The sequence below is a fragment of the Pipistrellus hanaki genome, assembly GCF_964339955.1.
Source record: "Pipistrellus hanaki genome assembly, chromosome: 2".
NCBI classification, from domain to species: Eukaryota; Metazoa; Chordata; class Mammalia; order Chiroptera; family Vespertilionidae; genus Pipistrellus; species Pipistrellus hanaki.
Genome location: NC_140504.1, coordinates 93205348 through 93232470, shown reverse-complemented (window position 1 = coordinate 93232470; position 27123 = coordinate 93205348). Strand labels below are relative to the sequence as shown.

Below are 27123 nucleotides of genomic sequence, written 5' to 3'. Positions count from 1 at the left end.
TTTGCCATTTTAATTTATATGTGTCAAGGTGTAAGTCTTTTGATGTTCATCTTGATTGGGACTACTGTTTCCTGAACGTGAGTAACTATTTTCTTCACCAGGTTAGGGAAATATTTTTGCCATTATTTCTTCAAACAGATTCTCTGTTCCTTTCTCATATACTTTTTCTCCTGGCACCCCTATAATGCAAATGCTATTTTCATGTTGTCCCAAAGCTCCTTTAGACTCTCCTGCTTTTTAATTATTTTTTCATTTTTCTGCTCTGAATGGGTGCTTGTTTTTACCTTATCTTCTAATTCACAGATTCAGTCCTTAGCTTCTTCAAGTGTACTATTGAATCATTTCAGGCTTTTCTTTATTTCAGCTATGTCATTGCTCATTTCCAATTGATTCTTACTTATTGTTTCAATTGATGTAGCTCTTATTAAAACCCTTATAATTCTCATTAAGTTGCTTGTAGTTATCAGTGAATTGTATGAGTACCTTTATTACCATTACTCTGAATTTTTATCTGACAAATTGTTTACCTGCATTTCATTTAGTTTATTTTCTAGCAAATCCTCCTTTTCATTCACTTGGGGAATGTTTCTCTTTCTCCCCATTTTTTAAAACCATGAATGAATTAAGACTATAAAGGAATAAGTATGCTAGCAAACACCAATTAAGAGAATAGCTGACACATGAATCTTTTAAAAGCCTGGAAGTTCTCAAAAACGAAACAATCCCATTTATCATTGCAACAAAAAATTAAGGTACTTAGGAATAAACTAAATCAAGGATGTAAAAGACTTGTACTTGGAAAACTATAGGATGTTGAAAAACAGAGAGGAAGATATAAGCAAATGGAAGAATATACTGTGTTCATGGATTGGTAGAATCAATATCATTAAAATGTTCATACTACCCAAGGCAATTTATAGATTCAATGCAATCTCCATTAAAATACCAACAGCCTATTTCACAGATCTAAAACAAATACTTCAAAAATGTACATGTTACCAAAACAAAAACAACAACAACAAAAAATTCCAAATAGCTGCAGAGAACCTAGAAATCAACCCAAGCTATTATGCTTAATTGATATTTTACAAATGAGGCAAGAATATACAATGGAGTCAAGACAGTCTCTTCAATAAATTGTATTGGGAACATTGGACAGATGAATGCAAAAAAAAAAAATGAAACTAGACTACCAACTTACACCATACACAAGAATAAATTCAAAATGAATAAAATACCTACATGTAAGTCATGAAACCATAAAAATCTTAAAAGAAACCCTAGGGAACAAAATCTCAGACATCTCTTATAGCAATAGGTTTATCAATACATCTCCTAGGACAATGGAAACTAAGGAGAAAATAAATATGATATTTATTTCTTGTGCATATGTCTCCTTTCAGGCATCCCCTGTAATAAAAAGCTCTGCACAGCAAGAGAAACCATCAACAAAATCAAAAGAGAGCCCAATGTATGGGAGAACATATTTGGCAATGATGCACCTGATAAAGGGTTACTATTCAAATATATATATAAAGAACTCATATAACTTAACAAAAGGAAAATTAACAATCCAATTTAAAAATGGTCACTAGAACTAAATAGACACTTCTCCAAAGCAGACATACAGATGGCCAAGAGACACATTAACCAATGTTCAAAATTACTAATCATCAGAGATATGCAAATTAAAATGATAATGAGGTATTACCTCACACTTGTCAGAATGGCTACCATCAACAAATCAACAAACGACAAGTGCTTGCAAGCATTTGGAGAAAAGGAAAGCCTAGTACACTGCTGGTGGAAATATACCCTAGTACACTCCTGGTGGGGCCATTATGGAAAACAGTATGGAGTTACCTCAAAAAACTAAATATGGAACTGCCATTAAACCAATGATCCCTCTTCTAGGAATATATCCTAAAAAATTTGAAACACCAATCAGAAAGAAGTATGTACTCCCATATTCATAGCAGCATTATTTACAATAGCTAAGATCTAGAAACAAACCAAGTGCCCATCAGGAGATGAGTGGGAAAAAAACACCTATGCTACATTTATACTATGCAACAGTAAACACACACACACACACACACACACACACACACACACACACACACACACACAATGTTTTACCCTTTGAGACAACATGGAGTGACCTGGAGAGTGTTATGCTAAGTGAAATAAGGCAGTCAGAGAAAGACAAGTGAGATTATCAGGTAATCTCACTCATAAATTTAATCTAATGTACAAAGTAAACTGATGAACAGAGTGAATCCAGAGACATGGAAGCATGAAACATAGTGCATAATCTTGGAGGGAAAATGGAGGAGTAGCAGGGGTGGGAGGTGATCAACCAAACAATTTGTCTGCATATATGCATAACCCATGAACACAGACAATAGAGTGGTGAAGACCTGGGGCAGAGAGTCAGGGCAGGCTGGAGGATGTCAATGGAAAACAAAAGGGGACATATGTAATACTTTCAACAATAAGATTTTTTAAAATAAAATAAAAATAAATAAAAGCCTGTAAATTCTCAAAGACAATTATTTTGGTTGTATAGATAACTTTGTACATTTAGGAAAATTCCTTAATTTATTGCAGAAATGTGTTAAAATACCTCATAAAATCAAGATAATTGTTAGAATGAAATAGAGGCATAATTTGATATACTATCTGGTGATTGAGATTTGGAGGGGTGGATTGAAAAAGAGTGTATGTGGGCATGTGTTTGGTAGCAGGTATTCCCATCCATCCTGAATCAGGATTCAGATTACTTTGAATAATTTTGATAATAGTTATCAGCAAGAGGGCATCTGGCTGATAATCAAATGTGTGCTTCAGAGATGGAGCAATTCCAGTGGGGGAGATAGCCTGGCATCTGTCTGAAATATTGTGTGCACCAGTGTGTCCTTGGGCCAACTACATTGTGGAAAAGAGAGTACCAGGTAAAGGTTGTTACATCAGTGTATATGAGGAGATGGTGTGGTATTTGGATGAGCAAGTCCAAGCCAGAGTTTAGTGAGAGTTTTCCTGGAAGTGCTATGCGAATGAGGTACTCTTGAGATGTCTGAGGGTGCCACAAGGGCTTCTTGGACTCCTGAAGGGCTGGCTTTTTTTGTGGCACTAGAATGTACAGAGTCAGGATTGGTACAGTCACATCCAGTTCTTCTTGGGCATTATAACTGATGGCAATAAACCGGAGAAGAACAGATCTGAATATACGGGAGGCATCCCCTTGTAACTTAGGAAGCCTTTCCTGAGCTGTGGTTGGGTGTTCCATTGGGAGTGGGCATATTACTTGAAATACATGTCCTATGTAAGCTGGTCCAGAGCCAATGAAATGTAAGTAGTTATGTAAATTTTATGCAATTTATAAACAGAAATTTGGCAAGTTCTGAGACTAATCAAGTTATAGATTTATAACAAATTATGCGTTGTCATACCCTTCACTCTCCCTCCAGTCTCTTAAGCAAAGGGACTAAACTATGCTGTGTATTTCTTCATAGCAACGCTGTCTTTTGGAATTTTAGCCTCTGTGGGATGATATTTGTTCAAGCTGCAAGATGTGTGAATGAAATAAATCAGAGAAAAAAATCAACCCACACAGAGTGCTTTTCTTTAGCCACATTGGCTTCATGGCCCAACACAATTTAAAATTAGACAGCTTATGAATTTTAGTTTATTTTGGAAAGCATTGCTTTGGATTAACAAAATTATTTGTTGTATTTGTTCCAAGGAAGAAAATTATGAAATCCTTGTTTTCTTTATAAATTAAGCCAAGATATTTTAGACTGAGATATCAAGAGGACATACATTCTTTTATAAAGCCTGGTTAACATTTTTTAAAGTATCTGTTTGTTATTTGTCTCCTGTCAAATATATTAATACAATTTTGCTGAAAATAGCCCATCAGCAACAAACTGGAATCAGAACAATAAGCAGCTTCCCAAAGAATGTCTTGGAAGCATGTTATGATCCTTAAAGATTTGTGATAAACTTTGTCTTAAAGAATCCATCATGCCCAGCTGGTGTGGCTCAATAGTTGAGCATTGGTCCATGAACCAGGAGGTCTCATTTGATTCGTGGTCAGGGCACATGCCTAGGATTCGAGCTTGATCCCCAGTAGGGTGCATGTGGAAGGCACCTGACCAATGATTCTCTCTCATCATTGGTGTTTTTTTTCCCCTCTCCCTTCCGCCATGAAACCAATAAAAATATATTTTAAAAAAATAAAAACATATCTTTAAAAAATGATCATGTTTTGCTAAAGTAAAAAGGAAAATCTAATTGTCTAAAATGTTTAGATAAAGTACAGCAAAAAAAAAATCTCACTGTCTGAGGCAATAGATTAAATAGTTCTCTAAATGTGAACTTAGCATGCTTACTTAGGCAAAAGTATAATGTTTCTTCTCTTTACCTGTTTTATAAAGAGTCAATGAATTCCTAGGAAACCCAAGTATCCCCCTCCTTCAATGAGGCTCACCTATACAAAGCAATGATGCTAGTTGGAAAAGGTTAGTAACTTTTTTGTAAATGCAAATGTCCAGTAATAGGGGAATAGCTTTATTATTTATATCTATGCAATAAAATATTTGTGGCCATTAAAAAGAATAAAGAAGATGCATACATACTGAGATGGAATGTACTCTATGATATCCTGTTTAAACCAGGAACAAATTAAAACCTATATCATATCTTTCTACCATTTATGGTTCAAAAAGGGGGAGGTTTAATAATGTGTACATATCTTCTGGTCGCCCTCAAACCAAGGAAACCAGCATATGGAAGGCAGAGAAAGAGAAATAACTTTTATTATTATTTATTCTTTCATACTGTTTAAATATTTTAGCTTGAGAAAATATTTCTTATTTAAACAAATAAACTATTTAAAAGTTACCTACACGTGTGACTATGACCTTCCTCTGCTCCAAGCACATGACTTAAAGCACTGTCCTGTCCTAATATTCTAAGACTGTTCAAGGGAACTTGAAGATCATCTAGTCAAACTGCCCCATTTTACAGTTGAAGTACAGAACCCAGAGTGGAAGATACTTGCCTAAGGACATCAAAGTTAGTTAATACCAAAGTCTGGACTTCAGCCCAGGCTATTGATTATGGGAAAGTGCACTTCTTACCCTATGGCCCTCTAGAGAATAAACTGCCGTGGCTGTAAGAATGACCTTCCCCTCCATTCTTCTTTTGCTGAGGCCAATGCCTCTGCATCTCATGTTCCAAGGCATCCTGCCTAGCCTTTAGGCATCAACTTATTAGAAACACAACTATTGTATTGTAGAAATGTCCTATATCAGGCTTTCTTAATTTGAGGTCTGTAGGTAGGCCTCAGAAAATTTTACACCTAAGTCAAAACTAAGAACTCTGGGGAGAGAGCTCAGTTTTCTATGAGGTTCACTTTTCTTCCTGAAAGAGACTTGGCAGCCACCAAGTCTAACCCTAGTCAAATACAAAAATGTCCTTAACCACACCTGACTTTTCTGCTAGAAAAATTCCAAATACTGGAGAGTTATCACTCAGCCATTTAGGTTTTTTTTAAAGCATTGAAATGAATTTGGCCGAAACCGGTTTGGCTCAGTGGTAGAGCATCGGTCTGTGGACTGAAAGGTCCCAGGTTCGATTCCGGTCTGGGGCATGTACGTTGGTTGCGGGCACATCCCCAGTTGGGGGTGTGCAGGAGGCAGCTGGTCGATGTGTCTCTCTCATCGACATTTCTAGCTCTCTATCTCTCTCCCTACCTCTCTGTAAAAAATCAATAAAATATATTAAAAAAAGAAAAAAAAGAAAAAAAGAAATGAATTTGATTTTTGCTACAACCCATTCCTGCCATGACCTGAACCACGAGATTCAGGATATAAAGGAGGGGCCAACACACAAATGAAAATACTAGACAAAAATATGAATTATTAAGAGGTAGGGGCCAGGTGGAGCCTCTTTCTTGAAGAGAGACACTGAGTTCTTTTATTTACTTGAATACACATTTGTCCTTTAGCAATGCATACAGTAAGATCAAAGATAAAGTTTGGTAAACAATGTAAGGATTATCCGGTCAGGAAATTGCCTCCAGCCACTGTGCCCATAGCAGGGCAGTTTTGTGCTGATATTCAGCCCCGCTGAATATCAAAGTCTATTGGCCTTCCAATGTCTCTTTTTGCACTTTTATGCTAACCGCTGTTTGCTTTAGCCTCCAGCAATGTCCATTATGTGTCCTTACTTTGGAACCCAGGCTGATAAAATAGCCACTACCAGGATGCTACCATTGTAGGGAGAAAAGAGACCTTACTCAATATCTGACCAAGTAATAAACATTCAGCCAAATGTAGCACACATTGATTGCTGTCAGCTCATTGGTCAGAATGATTCATGGGCTCAACCAACTACTGGGAGCCAGAAGGTGCTATTATACCATGTAACTAAAAGTAGAAAGTGGGAATATTCAGTGAGCTGTATTCATTACTACCATCTTTCTTCATAAATAAATACCTAAAAGTTCTGCCAAAGTTTTAGGAATTATTTTTGTTTGTTTGGTAGTTTATTTTGTTCATTAGGTACCACACCTTAGTGAAATCATATGTAACTTGTCTGTCTCTGACTGGCTTGTTTCACTTAGCATAATACTCTCCAGGTCCATCCATGCTGTCACAAATGGTAAGAATTCCTTCTTTTTTGCAGCCAACTAGCATTCCATTATATAAATGTACCACAGATTTTTTATCCACTAATTTTCTGATGGACACTTTTGCTGCTTCCAGATTTTGCCTATTGTAAATAACACTGCAATGAACATAGGGGTAATATATTATTTTGAATTAGTGTGTTAGGCTTCTTCAGATACATACTCAAAAGTGAAATCACTGGGTCATAAGGCATTCCATTTTTTATTTATTTGAGGTAACTTCATACTGGTTTCCACAGAGACTGCACCAATCTGCATTCTCAACAACAGTGCACACACAGGGTTTCCTTTTCTCCACATCCTTGCCAACACTTACTGTTCATTGGTTTATTGATGATAGCCATTCTGGCAGGTGATACCTCATTGTAGTTTTAATTTGCATCTCTCTGATGATTAGTGACATTGAGCATCTTTTTATTTGTCTATTGGCCATCTGTATATCCTCTTTGGAGAAGTGTCCATTCAGGTTCTTTGCTCATTTTTTAATTGGATACATTTTTGTATAGCTATTTCTTAAATGCCAAGAAAAATTAAGCCACTTAGATAACAGAGGCAATTAAAAACTCTTATAGCAATGGGATATACAATAGTGGTTGATAGTTTAGGGTGCCTGTTACCTCTCTTTATTTCTATGGGTTATATGCTCCATAATTCCTTCATTGAAGAGATGGGTCATGTTTGTGTCATGAGGGTTAGATCAAGAATTAATACCTGTCCCACTGGGTGTCCATCTGTTGGCTAGTCTATAACCAAACATATCAATATTTTCTGAGAGACAGTCTATAGTGAAATCAATATTAATCTATGAATTCAATGGTTCTATATAGTTGGGCCTAGAGCAGGCCTTTTCAGAAAGAAAAAGAAATGAGAGAGAGAGAGAGAGCAAGAGAGAGCGATAGAGAGAGAGAGAGAGAGAGAGAGAGAGAGAGAGAGAGAGATTGATTTCATCTTCAGTGGTTCCTGGGTCCCAGCATCTACTTCCAAGAGGCTCACTGTACTTCACTTTTGTGAGGTAACTTTATAGTCTTTCAATAAATCCTCATTTTATTTGAGCCATTTTATTATCCATACTAGAGGCCCAATGCACAAAATTCATGCAAAAGTAGGCCTTCCTTACCTTAGTTGTCAGCACCGGCTTCCCTCTAGCACCCAGGACCCAGGCTTCCCTCCAGCCACTGGCAGGCACCTGGGACCTGGGCTTCCCTCTCAGCCACAGCTTCATTCTGAAGGATGGAAGGATGTCTGGTCTAATTAGCATAGTATGCTTTTATCATTGTAGATAATTAAATTGAGAACCGTAATCAATCTTCCTCTACCTAGCTTATCATTCCTGGTCTATGCCAGGCCTATGTAGAAATTTTGCCACTTACTCTGGTGTGTAGTAGGGGACTAATAGAAAAGAACCTGATCATAAACCTTATTTTCTTATTTTCTGTACTCTGGATGCTGTGTCAATGTCACTGACCTGGAAGATACCACCCCTCCAAGGCATCATTTATTCCTAGAGATAGCAAACACTCCACCTGGGAGTCCATCTTATGTAAACTCATCTAACCAATGCTCTCCAGCCTCTCCTCTAATAGGCTCCTACACTTCAGGCCACCATTCCCCTGCCCTAATCACCCAGAGCCAGGGCCAGACAACTAGGACAGCCCTTACAGCCAGAGCCTGCTGAAATTACTTAAACTTCCTTAGACTTCCTTACCCTGACTTATATAGTCCTTCCCACAAAAACCACAACAAAGATCTTGCACTGCTTTTTCCTGCTTCTTCTGCCCTGATCAAATGTGGTGCCTCCCCACACGGCCCTCTGCGTGTGCCATGCTCCAGTTCTTGGGATCTGGAGTGGGAGAATTCTCCTTTCCTAATAGTCATTTCCATGTCTGTCTTTTCACAATACCTAATTATCACAGGTATATTTTAAAATAGAACTGTTTTCTTCTGGACCTCAATCTTAGGTTACTTATGCCCAGGGGCATCTAAATGATTAGCTAGCATAGAAACAATAGAGTAAAGGAAGTACTTTTCTCTTCTTCAATGTAAGCATGCTTACAATGAATCCTCCTTCTCTAAGCATATCTTTAGGTGAAAAAGCCCATCATGCTCTCTCGTGGGCAGAGCTTGAGAATACATGGTCACATTCTTCCCTTTTTTCCAGACACTGTGCAAACTACCATCTTCTATTATGGAAACAAAACAAAACAATGACCTCAGTTCTCTCAGAATTAAATAACTGGTATTACAATCCTCTTGTTAGGGCTTTCAGTGGAATCAGGGACACTCCTAGAAAATGTTTGGCTAGGGGTCATAACATGCCTGAGTCATGATTTTGATATATCTCCTTTGGCAAATTCCCCTGTCTACAAACCATGGCTTTGCTCCTGTGTGTTGTAAGCTGGCATTCAAGCACATAGTTTTTGTTTAAAATATTCACCTCTTTTCAGTTACAGGACCTCAAGACAGGGAAGGGGTTAGTACAATACTTCATTTTCCCCCTCAATGCTGGTCTAAGAATAGCAAAAGTATATCTCAGAAATATTGGGTTGTAAGACATTTTTATATCTTTAATGGTTCAGGAAAAATGATTCAGAGGGGACAGAGAAAGTCTCTTATTATATATATATATATATATAATATATATATATATATATCGATACAATATATATATCGATACAATATATATATACAATATATATACTATATATATATATATATATATATATATATATATATATATATAATTGTGTATTTTTTCTTGTTTTGGGTAAAAACAGATTTGTGAAAAAGAAAAACAAAAAATGGTTTATATATTTGTATGAATGTTCATGTGTCTTTCAGTGCACTTAAATGGACTATTATTACACATTAAGGTTAAATCAAACATTTAACTCACTCCTCATATTTTCTGTGTTGAAATGTGGACAAAAGAAGTCTTCCACAAAAATTTGATATAATTTATATTTACTGAATGATGTAATGTGGTAGATCAGAAACCTCATTCAACTTAGACCCAACTACTTCAACAGAAATCAGCGGTTCTCATGCTCTCTGTTCATTCCACAAGCCTTCATATACTCATAATCTATAATAATCTCTATTAGAAAACAAAAGCAGAGAGAAAAAACATTTTAAAAAAACTCTATACTATTTCTTCTTGTGCTTATTTTCATCACTAAACAGTGTCTTGAAGACTGTTGTTTCATTTTGATTTTTGGTGTCTGAAACAAAAGGAGATTACTGAATGAGCACTAGAGTTCTCAGTAAGAGAATGACTTAGATTCCCTTATTCACATCCCAAAGATTTCTGTTGCCTTCAACAGTAATGGATCTAAACTTTATATCTTTTGTTCTCACTACAAGAAAAAAAAATTTTCCAGTACATGTTGAAGATCAGACTCCTAATGTGAGAAATAATAATGAAGACCTAAAAGGTTATCTAAAGTCATTTATGACCAAATTGATAGCTATTCTCAAATCTTTATATATCAATTATTAAATGGCATTTGTATAATATAGCCATTATTTAATAAAAATATTGTTCCTAAAATATATTTCTAAAATGTAAATCAAACAAATAATAATTAAATAAATTGTCTTATAAAATTGAATCTGCCTTCCATTAAAAAAAGATATTTCCATTCGCTTCTAGAAATTGTAGACCTAATAGCTATTATACATTTCTGTTCCTAAACAAATATTTTATTAAAAATATAGAGAGAATAATACAAATTACATGTCATTTATCTCTCCTTGAAATTGTCATGCTTGCATATTGCATTTGTAATTACCTGTGATGTGTTGTCAAGTTGACACTGTTGATTTCCCTATGGACAGACAAAATATTTGGGTCCTTGATAACACTTTTGAAGTGTTTAATCAATCAAGTATGAAGGCTGTCCTATCTATAGCAACAAAATGAATTAATAAAAGCTATCTTTGTTCTTTAAAAATGACTTGAGGGGCTTCTCTTACTAGCCCAAATATCCAATGAAACAACATTATAAGGGAAAGAAAAAAAATCAAACAACAAAAAAAAGAAGCAAATCCAGTAAAACTGTTGGCAAAAGGAATGAGATACACTTGAATAAATCAGGCCCTATTCTTCTCTGAGCATGGATTCAGTGTGTACTCAGATTATTTTAATATAGAGATGGTTAACTGAATTAAAATAATAATTCATTGGGAAGAGAAAAAGTGTCAACATATATACAAGTCCCACTTTGCACCTATTTTACAGCATTTGTTTTAGTAATAAAAAATAGTTGAGAGAATTAGCTTTAACAAGTATGTTAGATGTTAAAAGCTCATGACATATAGGTTTTTATTCATTAACTAGTAGCCCATTGCAGGAAGATTCTTGCAATAGGGCTTCCTGCTGTGCTCTCCCCTGCCCCTCCTGCTTCCCTTCCTTCTCCCCTGCCCCCCTTGCAGCTTCTTTATATGCAAATTAACCACCATCTTGGTTGGGCTAATTTGCATACTCACCCTGATTGGCTGGTGGGCTTTGCTTGGGTATACCAAAGGTGTGGTCAATTTGCATATTCCTCTTTTATAGGATTGGACATCCATGACACCCTTGTATGTCCTAGACACTGATATTGTAAAAAGATGAATGAAATATGGTTCCTGCATTCAAGGACCTCCAGACGCACAATCAAACTCACATTCTGAGATTCAAGTCAGAATTTTCTCCTAAGCCACAATTAAGGAATTCACTTATGAAAACCATACTGTTTCTGTGGTTTCTTTGGATTTACATGATTTTGGTTTATGAACCAACTAGAGGCCCTGTGCACAAAATTTGTGCATGGGTGTGGGGGATTCCTCAGCCTGGCCTGCACCCTTTCTCAATCTGGGATCTTTCAGACAATGTGGGACTGCTGGCTCCTAACTGCTTGCCCACCTGCCTGATTTCGCCCCTAAAACTCAAACTCCTTTTTTACTTTTAATATTTATATTTCTTCTTTTTTATTTTAAAATTCAAGCTTCTTGAGAATATGAGGAGTTTCACATTATTCCATATTCCTTACAGAGAGCTAAGCATGGTAAACACAGCAAATACTTAATACTTATGGGCTTCTATATAAGCACTTTCCAACCAGGAATGTTTTAATAGGCAGTCTCCAAAAACTTGAACTGGAAAACCTAAAAGTAGAGTGCTCAGATTTCAGGCATCAGGTGCTATTATCAGGATTTCTATCCCAATTAAACTCTAATTCTGGACAAATTGCTCTTCACTATCTCCAAAGTTTCTTATTTGTCACTATCCCATTTTCCTCCACTTCAAACCAAGGTAACAAACAAAACCTTTAATTCTGATCTTCCTCACACAAGGGAACAGCGAACCTCAACTGACATAATTTCCCGCCAGAAGTCACGTCCAAATACTGTGAGACTGAGGACGATAGGGCTGACTGTACATGCGCAATAACAGGCTCACATTCTAGTGGGAGGGGCCCAGGCATCCCTCACAATCCCACAGTCCTCTGGTCGCATTCTTCCCGTTTTTCTAGCTCCTTCTTAACTGGTGTTTCCATCAGTCACCTTTGCAATGTCCAGAGTCTGTAGGTGGAGAGGATTTTTCTGTTCTTTGAGGTGGAACTATATTGGAATCAGTGAGGTTTCGGGAGTACTGCCGCTGCCATGAACAAGTTGGTCCCAAGAGCACTCATGAAACAGCTGCCCATTCAGCCCACGGCTGGCACCGTCCTGGATTGCAATGAGAAAGGTACTGTGCTGAGCCGTTTTCCAATCAGATTTTCCTCTCCCTTCCCCAGTACACTCCAAACCTACTGCAGGTCTACCATTTAACCCCAAAGACCCTTAAAACCTTCCTCCCTATTTCTTCAACTTTCCCTCATCAAACTCGCACCCTGTCTGGTTGCCTAGGGGTGCCCCTGACCGCTCCCCGGGGACCGGGGCCAGCCCGGGCGAGGGTCCTGGTGTTCTGGTCTCTGGTTGTTCCGGTGTCTGGCTTTTTATATATACTAGAGGCCCGATGCACGAAGGTTCATGCAAGAATAGGCTTTCCTTCCCCTGATTGCTGGCACCAGCCTCCCTCCAGTACCCAGGACCTGGGCTGCTTTGCTCCTGCCACTGCCAGGCACCCAGGACCCGGGCTGCTTTGCTCCGGCCATCACCACCACACACCAGGGGCATGCTCCGAGCCTGCCCCCACCCCTGGTGTGTGTGTGCTGGGGCTGGAGGCGGCACGCAGTCCCTTCCTGCCCATCTGCACGCGATGCTCCTCCTGAACCGTTCGTGATGCAGCCTCCTCCTGAGTGGTCATGATGCCTTATGGAGGCCTGGCTAATTTGCACATTACCTTTTTATATGGAGAGATAGATATAGATATGAAAGTTGTATTTTTGTTGGAAATGTGTAAATTTTTATCTGGACTAAGGTAAATATGATGCTTTGCTTCAAAAGAAAGTGGTTGAATGGATAATTTGTCTTTTTGGTGTCAATATTACAAATTTGTTTCAAACTGACATTTTATTCATAATTTTTCCTGTTAACATTTGCCAAGACTCCTACGGTAGCACATTGGCCAAAACAAATTTCAGCCTTTAAAAACATACATCAGAAATCCCAGAATACACTAAATGAGTTATAGTGTGGTGTGAAATAAAGAAATAGTTAATGTAAACTAATTTTAAGACTTGAAAGTTAAGGATTTGTGCTTCATAATATAGCATATGTTTTTAATGTTTGTTAATGCAGGTATTAAAGACAGATAAATGAAGGGAATTTACCTGAGCATATAAAATTATGTTGTAATGTGTCTAACATGATGGTGTTTCCTGACTTGGTCCTGAATCTCCAGGAGAAAGTCACTGGGAAATACTCAGAAGAGTGTGCAACAGTGTTCTCTTCTGTGTCCTCGGCCCTATTGGCTGGTTCTCCCTCATGTCTCAATTCCAGATGTTTCCTGGCATAGCTAATACTTGCTCTTCTTCCCCCGCTACATAGCTTTTTCTCTTGGGGGTTACATGCCATTCAGAGAGTCTTATGAAAATTATAAAATACATATAAACAAATGTTTCTGTATAATTTCAAGGACACTCGGTTTTGAATCTTTCATACAAGATTATAACCCAGTTTCTTAGATGGTGTACAACTTTATGTTGACCAGTACTTGTGGAATTTACGCAACTCATCTATGCATTTAATAAATACTTATTATGGACCTACATGCATTGGTCTCAGTGCTAGGAATATCATGGTGAGGAAGAAAATCATCCTGCCATCATGGAACTTACATCCCTAGTAAGAAAGAGACAGACAAAACAGAGCGGAAAAAGAGGCAGACCAACTATAAACAGATAAACTAAAGGGATATAAAATAAAATTAAATATAATATAATATTATGTAGGTCAAATGAAGAAATAAAGTAGGATAAGGGGACAGAGAGTGACACCACATGCTCTCAATAAAAACATGTCAAAATAAAACAAATGCAAAAGTGTGAGTTTCCTTAACTTTAAAATTATTTCTAAGTTTTATTACAATGTATTCATATCAATAATAGTAAAACATGAGATGTAGGAATCATAACAAAACCTTTCATTGAATCTCTTTCTATAGTTGTTTAAATAAATTAATTAAAAAGAAAGTATGCATAAAATTAACATTTTTTTAGAACAATAAGAAGTAGTCAAATAGAATTTTTGCTAGATTTTTAAAATTTTTTACTAACAGTTGACATATAATATTAGTTTCAGATATATAGCATAGTCATTTTTGCTAGCTTTTATCCAGTAAAATTGTATGGAAAGTACAGCAAGCTTGCTAAAAGTCTTAGCATATTGTATTTTTGGCTTCCATAGAGTTTGAGATCATGTAAAAGCTGGAAGGGACCCAGTTTCCACAAAATGGAACCAAATGGAAATTGCAGTAGAAACATATTATCTTTCCACAGCCCTTCGGAAAGACAATGAAGTTAGGTTTATTTAATGCAGATGTATCGTCACTAATTTTCTGTCTGAAGATGTACTTGACAGTGGCCTTAAATACATAAGTACACAGATGTATCACAAAGCCCTTAAGTTGCCTTTGGAAATGACAGGAACACAGAGGAAATTAATGGTAAATCCTTCCATAGTACAAATCTTTACTACTCTTTTGGCCACAGAAGAACTTGTCTGCAACTTCAGGGAGTAGAGTGTGTTCTCCTATCATTGCACAATTTCTGGAATACTATAAAATATTTTACTTTTTCATGTCATGCCAGTTAGAAAAATATTTTTTTTCCATGGGAAAACCACTGCCTAAACCATTGGCAAAGGTAATGTAAATGAACCCTACTGGACCATGCAGGGAGATTTGAACTTCTAGTTACTAAAGTACATGGCTCTAGACCTGCCTCCAGTTGTTGTTTTATTACTTAATCTAAAGGAAGATTTAGTCATGCCAATGAGTGTATGCTTTTAGAACATATAATGCATGTTTTAAAATGTTCTCAATAATAACCAATTTTTTCCCTTAAAGAAAAAAACACACCAAATTATTGGAAGCTGATTTGGGGAAATAAGATGGATGATCAGGTTGATAATTTATTTTCCCTTTTATAAAAAGCCGAAGAGATTGTAAAATAAAGTGGCTGACTTTCTAGAATAGGTGGGACTGTGGTTCCAACGAAGAGCCATTTCAAGCAATATGAATATTATTGGAATTGTCCCTGCGGGTGACCTTCAAGGATGACATTCAGCAGCATGCAAGCATTTGATATGTTATCACAATCATGCCTCAAATAAAGAAAGATGACATGAAATGTTAATTTATCATGGCACCACAGGGGAAAAAAATAAGATTAAGGCAATATTCCTAACCAGGGTATTAAAAAAAAAATGTTACATGGCAGAGATACCTCAGATTTCACTCTTGAAGAATGGGGAATATTTAGATGTATAGAAAAGAAAGTGTGCTCCATCCTATGAGAAAGGTAAGGAATATGTGTGAGATCGGGAGCAGATCAATTTGACTGAGGTAATGTTTTCATGTATAAAATGTAGGCAGTAGATGTATTTAGACATATTAGGGTTCAATTTGAATTTGAGTGCCAGGATCCCAAGGAGTTACGATTTATATTATGGTCAGTGGGGAGTCACTGAAAGTTTTTTTTAGCAGAGTCAAATAGAATGTAAGAGAATGTAAGACATGAGGAAGATTCATCTGTTAGCAGAATGGACTGTAAAGAGGTGGAGACTAGAGAGAAGGAAGCCAGATGGAGGCTCTATGGCAGAACACATATAATGAGAATCTATCCCGTGGTGGCCATCGTGTGGTGCTGAGTGGGAAACTATGATGAAAATACGAATTTCTCACCCTTAAAATGTCAGAACATTCAACTAATTAAAAAGTGAATTGGAATGATGCATTAGAAAACACAAAATAGCTCAGTAAATTTTCTTATAATTTGTTTATGCAGTGGGAAAATATTAAATCTGCTATTAGGCGGTCAAAACCAAAATTTTTAAAATCTGAATGTCTTAGTATGAGCGAAATACTATTAGAGAGAAAAAAAAACTTAAAACTTTCATGTTGTTTTTACTATTAAAAGTATTTTTTAATAGAGACTAAAGATAGTTCCTTAATTAATACTTATTATCAGTTGCAAGGCATCAGGCTCTAAATTACACACACACACACACACACACACACACACACACACAGAAAGGGCTAGAATTTGATTTTACCCTAATTAAAAGCTAATATGTTGCATAACAATTATTTCATGAATGTTAGAAGAACACATGAGACTCCTGGATCAGACACAAAAAACTTCTCTACTGATGGTGCAGCAGGCAGCATGAGTAGGTTTGCATCAGTTCTGTCTCCACAGACTTGGGGGGGAATGCAGAGGGTCCATATAGATGCTGTACACACAGCAGGTTTGTGTTGTATCTAAGGAACCCTAAAATTAGGGAATCTATCTCTTCTATGGTCCCAATGAGAGACATTACCTTATTCCTCAGGGTCACTTGCTCCCATAGACAACCCTAAGAAGTGGCTTGAATAAAGGGCTAATAAGGCTTTGCATTATTGGCATACTTAGCAAATTATATATATATATATATATATATATATATATATATATATATATATATATATATATATACCAACACACACACTAATAAAAGCATAGGTGGCCCTTGCACCCTCACATGATGCCCTCAGGTCATCACAAGATGGCCACCACAAGATGGCCAGCAGGGGAGGGCAGTTGAGGGTGATCGGGCCAGCAGGGGAGCAGTTAGGCATCAATCAGGCTGTCAGGAGAGCCATTAGGGGTGATCAGGCTGGCAGGCAGGCAGGCAAGTGGTTAGGAGCCAGCAATTCTGGATTGTGAAACCGGCAGTCGAACATCCCCCAAGGGGTCTCAGATTAGAGAGGGTGCAAGCTAAGCTGAGGGACCTCCCCCCCACATGCATGAATTTTGTGCACCAGGCCTCTAGTCTATATTTATTAAAGTCTAAGTGATCATTATGACCGAAATGACCAGAATGACCAGACAACTGGCTGCTTAGCTATGATGCACTGACACAGAACTTACTGCTGGGACCCTATCAGCCCCAAATCTGGTTCACCCACACCCTAGACCCAGATAGGAGGGAGCCCAATTCCTCGTGGAATAGACCAGGCCTTAGCTTTCTGCTGGGGCGCTGGCAGCTCCAAATCTGGTTCACCCACACCCAGACCCAGACAGGTGGGAGGAGGAAGCCCGATTCCTGGTTTAATCGCTGTTAGTTAGTTTGCTGCTGGGACCAAACTCCCACAGTCACTCCCCCTGATAGGCCAGCCCCCCCCCCCCCCCACGGACCCCAATGGCCAGCCAGGCCAAAGAACCCCACCCATGCACGAATTTGTGCACCATGCCTCTAGCAGTAGCATAAGAGACCCATGCAGAACTGTCTTTTGCAGCAAAACACTTAAAAACAATGCTGTGCACATATTAAAGACTCTCAATGTATCACACTATTATCTTTACAGCAGAATAGTCTATGACTTCTAAAATACAGTGCTTTGAGAGCATAACTGTTATGAAAGAATCAAACATTAATTTAAAGTTTTTAGTATAGCAATATGTAGTGTATATTTAAGTAAAAAGAATTACAAAGAAGTTTGTTTTATATTAACAGATATTGCTCAGAAATATACTTGGAGAAATTAGAATTTTAGATTAGTAACACTTAACTACTGTGAGTCCATCAATCAATTGGTCAGAAGTTTAAATACTGTCAACATTTTATTGATTAACCTAAAGTGTAACACTTGGAATATAAAATAATCCATTGGTATGATGGTTTTCTGTGAGAGAGCTGGAGGCTGCTACAACCATTTAGGCACAGCAAATTGCCAGGGATTTTTCTTTTGTTTATCATGTTGCTTAGAATTTTAGGTTATTGTACTATTTCACAATTGTTTGCACATATGTAGAAATAGAAAAAAAAATTAAGAAACAAATTTTGGCTATAGTAGGACAAAGACATATTCCCAACAAATATTTTAAAAGGAAGAGAAAGTCAGACACCACTTTAGAAGAAACACATAGCAAATATATAAAATATTGGAAAATACATGATTTTGAAATGTTTCAGCTATTTAATCCTAGAAAAAATAGATTAAGGATATTATTAATGGAAAAGACAACTCAAAGTTAAGAACTGTAACTTAAAAAGACTATTAAATTGTTTTTTTAAGGGAAGTTAATTTTTTAAAGATTTTAAGAGGAAAGAAAGCCTATTTGTATAAACTTGAACTAAACAATAATATTAGCAACAAAAATGAATTCAGGATTAGTTTTTATTTCAGGAAAAAAAGACTGAGGAATAGATTGAGGGCATTAGTATGGCAGGTCAGAAGATACTTTTACTGCAGATCTATCTTCAACTCTGTCAGCTGCTTTCTAGTTTCAGTTCTTTCTCATGGTTAAATTTCTATGTGGTTTGTACCACAGTGCATTCTAAACTGACTCGTTATTAATAACATTATTTGGAAACTTGTACTGGAACTCAAAATCTCGAGAAATGTGCCCAGATTGAGTTTAATTCTTGCTGGCTGAGCTATGAAAGTAATGCCACAGAGACAGTGTATGAAAGTAATGCCACAGAGATTGTTTTTCTTAATGGGAACTGTGAGGTTTTATTATGCAACTGAGAAAATACTCCCTTTGCTATTTTTATTTCCACTAAGGAGGTATGATCAGCACAAACTAGAGAGTGGAATGTGCAACCCAAACCTACAATTACATCCATGCGTGGTTCAATGGGTTTTACTGAGTGTTTAGACTCTCTTCCAGGTTCTGTTCAGTGCCAGTCTGTTTTAGATAGCTGAGCCAAGGGTAACAGTTAGCTGTTAACAAATTTTTAAAAGTGTCATAAATCAATGGCAATACAGTGTTTCTATGGGAATGGCCATGTCATCTAATACCTATTTACTAGGCACCCAGTAGCCCAAATTTATAAGAAGCATCTCTTATAAATTTTTAGTTATTATTAGATGCATTAGATATGATGAGGCTGTGTATTCTTTAAAATGAATTTGCACTTTTGATAGACTAAAGAATAAACTATGCAAAAACTTAATGACATATGGGGTCTGTGTGTCTGTGTGTACCTGTCCTTATTCACTTTGGCCTTACTAAAATTGCCTATGCATTTCTCATGTTTCTACATTCTCTCCCACATGAACACCTTAAAAGTGTTCTTTCTAGCCCTGGCCAGGTGATTCAGTTGGTTGGAGAATCGTCCTGTACACCAAAAAGGTTATGGGCTTGATTTCAGTCAGGATACCAAAGGTTGTGGGTTTGATCCCCAGTCGGGGCACATACAGGAGGCAACCAATCTACGCTTCCTTCTCACATCAATTTCTCTCTTTCTAAAGTCAATAATAAAAAAAAAAATAACCCCAAAACATATCTTCAGGTGAGGATTTAAGAAAGAACTTTTTTCTATTCATAACCACTAGGGTACTTCGTGAGGCACTCCTCCCTCAGACCACAGCATTCATCTTTCGGCACTATGTATGTGTCATGGACAGTGAGGGCAATGGACATGGGTTCTGCCTTTTCAGGCCTTATACATGAGGCACATTGATCAAATATGTAATCTGAACCTCAGTAAGTTCTATGAAGGACTGTAGAGAGAGCTAGGGCAGTCTGTAGCAAGGGGCATAGTTGCTCTGGAAACTTCCCAGAGGAAGTAATGTATGAACTCAGAGCAGTGTTTCCCAACCTTCTCTCATGATGAGAATCACCTGGTGGAGTTGTTAAAACACAGATTCCTGAATCCCAACTAAGAAGTGCTAAACTAGAATTTTTGGGAACATATAGGTAAAATTGTATACTTAACTAGTGCTCTAAGACAGATTTTATATACAGAGCACTAGTGCTCTAAGACAGATTTTATATACAGAGCACTAAGTTAGGTATGCAATTTTACCTATATGTTCTCAAAAATTCTAGTTTAGCACTTCTTAGTTGGGATTCAGGAATCTGTGTTTTAACAACTCCACCAGGTGATTCTCATCATGAGAGAAGGTTGGGAAACACTGACTCAGAGAGTGGAAGAATAGCAAAACAGCCCAGAGGACAATCAGAAAAGCTCTCAACACACATGGGCTTGCCAGGAACCATATCGATGATTGCAACATCACTAGATTTCAAAAGCTTAGGGCCATTTTTCCAGCTTTCCCCCCAGAATAACAATCAATCTTTGGCTCCACAAATTTGCAAGCAACACAAGCTGTGTGACAATCCAGCACAGGTGTTTAGCCAGAACTGATTTAGCCTGGATGGTTCAGGACAATCACCTGAGTTAAGAAGCCAGCTGCTTCCACTGGTGGGTTATTTTTGCAGTCACAGCCACATTGCCATGATGAACATCTCTGACAGACATGTTCTTGACATTGAAGTTCACACTTTCCCCAGGAAAAGCTTCACTCAAAACCTCATGGTGACCTTCAACAGACTTTACTTCAATTGTAACACTGGCTGGGTTTGAGAATACCAGTCTCCACTCTGCCTACAGAGACAGTACCTGTAGACAACCTGGAAGGGCAAACACAGGGGCTTATCACTAGGATGAATTGGTGGCAGGTTGCAATCCAGTATTTCAAGTAGTGTGGTTCCACTGGCATTGCTATCTTTATGGGGGACTTTCCGTCCCTTGAAGCAAGGCATGTTAGCACTTGGCTCTGGCATATTGTTGCCCTTCTAATCAGAAATGGGCACAACTGTTACTGTGTTAGGGTTTAGATAATTTTCTTAAGGTAGGTGCTGACTTCTTTAACAATTTTCTTGCATCCCTTCTGGCTGTAGGACGGCTCGGTTGAACCAATTTTATTAACACCAATAATCAGTTGTTTCACACTCAGAGTGTAAGCCAGAAAGACATGCTCATGGGTCTGTCCATTCTTGGAGATACCTGTCTCAAATTCACCAATAACAGCAGCAACAATCAGGACAGCACAGTCAGCCTGAGATGTACCTGTAACCAATGTTTTTGACAAAGTCTCTGTGCCCTGGGGCAGCTGTGATGTTCTTATAATATTTGCTGGTCTCAAATTTCCACAGGGAGATATCAGTGGTGACACCACACTCATGTTCAGTGTTCCATTTATCAAGACCCAGACATACTTGAAGGAGCCCTTCCCCATCTCAGCAGCTTCCTTCTCAAATTTTTCGATGGTTCTTTTGTAGATCCTAACACATTAGTAGATCAGATGGCAAGTAGTGGTAGATTTGTGGGAATCTATTTGTCATTGACAATGATGTTGATATGAGTCTTTTCCTTTCCCATTTTGGCTTTTGTTTATTTTGACTTTTAGATTCAATTGTTTATAGATATGTATTTATTGCCATTTTATTGTTCATAATATTGATATATATGTGAATATATATTTTTTCCTCTTCTTAAAATTTCAGGTAATGCTGGTTTGGTGGTGGCGAACCCCTTTAACTTTTTCTTGTCTGTGAAGCTCTTTATCTGAAATTCAATTCTAAATAACTAGAAGCAGCCCAGTGCATGAAATTTGTGCATAGGGGGCCTTCAGCGCAGCCTGCACCCTCTCCAATCTGGGACACCTCAGGGAATGTCTGACTGCTGAGATCAGGCCTAACCCAGCAGACAGGCATCCCTGTTTTTAGTTAAGAAAAAGACTTATTCTGCTGTTTTCCCATAACAAATATTTGATATCATTAACTACATATGGAGAATTTATTGAATTGGATAATCTCTATGAATTTTTACAATAAAAAGCATAGGTCTTTTTAGATTCATTAAATAGTTTATACTTGAGACTCATGTAAAATTTGGCTTCAGTCCACTGTTTTATTTCCTGTGTTTAATGGTTGCATACTGAATCTAAGAAGCTAAACTTTCCCTTGGCAAATTTTATTCTAAATGGCCCAAGGCTACATGTGTGGCCTTTAGAATACTTTCTGGATCAGCTATAGACAACAGTGAAATTCTGATATCTATAAAATTCTCTTATCTATAAAATAATTTCATTTTACCTTCTACTTTTTTATCTATTTCTAACCACCTACTTCATCCTTTATCATCTTCTGATCTGCTGTCTGACCTCCTGAGCCAAGCTCACCCTGCCACCCTCCTGTATGTCTCTTGTCCTCTCCAGACACTTCACACTCCACTTTTCCCTACCTATGCTCTTCTAAGTGACCAGGAACCTTTCTGAACACTCTTGGTATTACATCCTGAAAAAACTGAAGGGAGTGGCATCAGGATTATTCTTTTCAGAAGAGATTATGTTAAAGTTGTTTATATTGTTTAGAATTTTTGCTTTTGATATTTTCTGCAATAATTTAAACTACTCTTAGATGTTCAGATTGTGGAAGGAAAATTGAGGTTCAATTGAAATTAACCTGGAAAGGTAATCCTATATAATAAAGAGGTAATATGCAAATTGACCCTCATTCCTTTTTGTAAGATGGCTGCCCCCGTGTGGTTAAAGATGGCCACCACAAGATCGCTAGCTAGGGAGGGTAGATGGGGGCAACCAGGCCTGCAGGGAAAGGCAGATGGAGGTGATCAGGCTGGCAGGGGAGCCATTAGGCATCAATCAGGTTGGCAGGGTAGTGGTTAGGGGTGAATAGGCTGGCAGGCAGGTGAGCAGTTGGGAGCTAGCAGTCCTGGATTGTGAGGGGGATGTCCAATTGCTGGTTTAGACATCCCCCAAGGGGTCCCAGATTGGAGAGGGACACCCCTCCCAGTGCACAAATTTCGTGCACCAGGCCTTTAGTCTGATCATTAATTCCTAACTGGGCAGCTCATGGTGGGTAGTCATGCCCCAAGCATATAACTCCTTTAGTAAAAGGCTTATATATTTGCCTTGTGTAAATCCTATTAATTGTTTCTATGCATCTAGATTAACACACTTTTGAAATAAGCTGTAACTACTTTCAAGAGAGTTTGTATTTTTAGAACACAGACTCTATCTTATAATCCAGTCCCCACCTTGCTTCCTCCCACCTCCATGTAAGCTTTCTTAATTTCAAATGCATAAATGAAGCTGCAAAACTGCTATTCTCTGCAACATTTGAGATCTTGCTCCCCAGCATATGTCATCTGTTTGGCCCAAATAAACTGTTATAAAAATTTTCTTCAGGTTTGGATGTTTCTTATGTTGACAAAGTAAAGTGGTTAACAGAGAAAATCTTGTGTCAAAGCAAAAATCACCTCTCTTGGCAGTCTCTCCCTTTTCAGGAGCAAGCCCTGGGCCTTTCTCATCACCCTCTGCTTCCCTCCAGGCTTGTTGCCTTTGCCTTCCTCTCCTAAGTTTCAAGGGCCCTTGCTTCTGTAACTTGTTTCCTAAGCCTATGCAGCCCAGCCGGTTCACTTCTACTGCCTCTATAATTTTCTAAATAAACTTTCTCATTTAATTTGAAAAAAACACACACCAAAAAAAAAGCCCACAAAAACCATACCTGTGTTAATTGCCCCATTCCATTTTTCTTCCTGCAATCATTTCATTACAATTTAAGACAAAAATCTGATCCTGTCATTCCTCTAGCTTTAAACCTTTCATTGGTTCTGATTGTTCTTAGGACAAATCTTTTAACAGGGCTTGAAAAGTTCTTATATAATACTAGGGGCCCATTGCACAAATTCATGCACTTTGAAGGGTACTGTGGACTACGAGGCTGTGATGAGCACAGGGGCAGGTCTCGGCTCATCATCCACTCCCCTGCCCAGTCCCTCCTGCTGCAGCCCCTGGTCTCCTGTCTGCTGGCAGCCCTGCTCCCACTGTTGCTGCTCCCACATGTTGATGGCACTGGCCCTACTCACACCCATTGATGGGTCCAGCGCCAGCAGCATGTGAGAGTGGGGCAGGCACTGTCAGCAGGTGCGAGCAGCGGCTACTGCCCTGATTGCCCCTCAGGAGGAGAGGGAGGTGGAGAAGCCCTGAGGGCCAATTGGAGCTGGCAGTCGCCATTTGCAATTGCTGATAGCACCGAGTTGCAGGCATCAGGTGGGACTGCAGCATGCAAGAGCAAAAAATTTTCAGTAATCACCACAGGCTCACCCTGATGACAGTGACTGGCACCCTGCCTTGGTCTGGCACCTCTGCTCACCTGCTCTACCATCCCACCACGGGCAATGCCCACCATGTTCCATGCATGCCCTCTGGTGGTCATTGTACATCATAGTGACTGGTTGTTTAGTTGTTCAGTTGTTCCAGTTGTTCCACCATTCAGTCTATTTGAATATTAGCCTTTTATTATATAGAACCAGAGGCCCAGTGCACGAAATTCATGCACTGAAGGAGGTGTGGTCCCTCAGCCCAGCCTGCACCTTCTTGCAGTCTGGGATCCTTTGCCCCTTACTGCCCGCCTGCTTGCTGCTCCTTACCAATTGGCTCACTACTCCTTAGCGCTGCCACAGAGACAGGAGAGGCTCCAACCACCACCACCCAGAGGGCTGTCCGGAGCTGAGGGGAGTGGCCCGGCCCATGGTGTGAGAGGTGGACACAGAAGATGCTATCTCACCCAACTGTGGGGTGGGCTGGCCGGCCTTCATCTGCCTGGCCCACCCAACGAGGGAGTGAGCAGGGTGTCCACCTCTCCATTCTCCATCCTTCCATCTGTGACATCTGTCACCCTTGCCAAGCCTCCCCCAAAGTGAGTTCAGCTCAATCTCTGAACATAAAAGGGCATGGGCTTCCCCTCGTGCCCTGATTTCCAGCGACAGGACCTGGTCGACAGGGCCTGGTCTCAGGATAGTTCGCACAGCTGCAGAACATAGATCTGTTCCAAGAAAAGTTGGGAATGCAGATTTTCGTATGAGCCCCTATTTCAAAAGGTGGCAGTTTATTCACATTGTGGCAAAGACACCTTCAAGAGTAACCTAAGTGGGTAAAGTCAGGGCCAAGTGGGCCATTCCTCATCCACTCTCTCTGACGCACGTGGACAGAACCATCTCATCTCTTCTCAGGGCACTTCCTGTTTTTTTAAGCCTAAAGGACAGTAGTCTGTCTCCATTCTTGTTCTTTTGGATTTTTTTCATCGTTGGATAAAAGGATACATACATTGGGGCAATCCTCTCGAAATACAGTATTCCAGTTGCACCCATGTGATGACGACAGCACCCCTCAGAGGGAGGGAGCCAGCAGATGGAGAGCAGGGAATTCTGCAAACCAAAGCAAAGGTTCAGAACACGAAAGATGTCCTTGGTGTTCTGCTGAGAAATTTGGACTCCTTCCTCACACACCAGGCAGTCACTCAGAAATATCTTGGCACCGGCCAACTTATGAAATTCTCCATTTTCCTGAGCCGGACTCCAGACACTGACTGCAGCATTTTCTTGGTCATCGTTTTGTTTTGTTTTGTTTTGTTTTTCCAAAACGTTACAACGTTTATATGAATATAACATAAAGATGCAGCCTCCTTTGTAGGAACAGGGAAAGAAGGGGTGGTTAAGTAAGGCACATGGAGCTGCAGCAAGCACCAGCTCAGGGGGAGGGTGGGGGGTGGGAAACAAAGGGGGAGAGGAGGTTGGCACTGGGGCTGAGGCTCTATAGCCATTGCTGGAGAAGTAGGAATCCCCCCTGAGTGCCACGTTCTGAGGCTGAACTAATTGGTCAAGCTGACGCAGAGGTAGAGGTAGGTGGCCATATCGGCCATCTTTGCTGCTGTTTACCCTTTCCCATCCCAGCTCTGTTGTAAAATCCCAGAGCCCTGGATTCCGAAGGCCCCATCTAGAGGAGAGGCCCTGGAACGGGGTGAGAGGAAGTGAGTAGGGCAAGTTTGAAAGCTGATATGCCTGTGTGCTAAGGGATGGCCAGAGACAGTGGTGAGAGGTAGCAGCGAAAAGGCTCTCATACATACCCTTCTGTGGGGGCCACAGGTGAAGGAAGCCAGGGGAGTAGGGTAGGGATGGGGCACCATGGCCCCAGCCTCTTAGGCATCCCTGTCTGTCCTCTGCAGTGTACATGGAGGAAGAGGGCTGCCTCTGAGGAGGGGCCAGGCAGGCCAGGTGACCATCTTGAGTTCTGGCTGAGGTGATGGTCCTCACCAGAGATGCCTTCTAACTAGTGATGGACCCAGGCCTGACCCTGCTGCTACAGACACCCAGGACCCAGTTCTGACCCCTGCTGTGCGCACAGCCTCCTGCTGGTCTGTTAATATGCAAATTGGTCATTACTGTGATGTTGTTAGGACAATTTGCATATTACTTCTTTATTATATAGATGGTGTTTTTCTTTATCACTTCTGTATTATCCTCCCAGCCCTAATGTGAAGTGAAAGGTTACACTAAGCATAAGCTCCAGAGACAGAATATTTAACCATATAGTCTGGTTGTTCCCATTTCATCTCATGACCTTGAGCTAGTTACTTAACCACTGCCTCAATTTTCTCATTTGCATTTTGAGATAATAACTTCATAAGGTTGTTCTAAGGATTAAATGAGATAATATATAAAGGGAACTTAGAACAAAGCCTGACATACTGTAAGTGTTAAGTAAGTGTATGCTATCATGATTTGATTTGATTTTTTTAAGATGCTATGCCTCTGCCTTCAGATCTCTACCTGCTTTTCTTTTCCCCCAGAACTTTCTCTCTTTAATTCTCACCATTATTTACATAATTTTTACTCCTTTTTACTAAGAGTTCTGAGTTCTCAAGAGAAATAGAACCAATAGGACACTAATGTGTGTGTGTGTGTGTGTGTGTGTGTGTGTGTATACTTATTGTAAAGATTGGTTCACATACTCATGGAGACTGACCCAAAGGAAACAATTCTTAGTTCTAGTCTGAGTCCTAAGGCCTGAGAACCTGGAAAGCCAGGTTTAAGTTCCAGTTTAAAAGCCAGCAGACTTGTGAACCTGGAAGAGTCCATGTTTTGGTTTGAATCTAAAAGTAGAAATAAAAGTTTATGTTCCAGTTTGAAAGGAAGAAGGAATT

The 27123-nt window shown here is 39.1% G+C and overlaps 1 protein-coding gene and 1 pseudogene across 2 annotated transcripts in view; both read right to left on the bottom strand.

Moving 5' to 3' along the window:
• Nucleotides 1-27123, bottom strand: part of P2RY13 (purinergic receptor P2Y13) — a 403762-nt gene that overhangs the window by 202492 nt on the left and 174147 nt on the right. The gene's annotated exons all lie outside the window — the stretch shown is intronic.
• LOC311615329 (elongation factor 1-alpha 1-like) lies at nt 20516-21499 on the bottom strand (annotated as a pseudogene). Its single transcript has one exon. The product of its transcript is annotated as an elongation factor 1-alpha 1-like (transcript).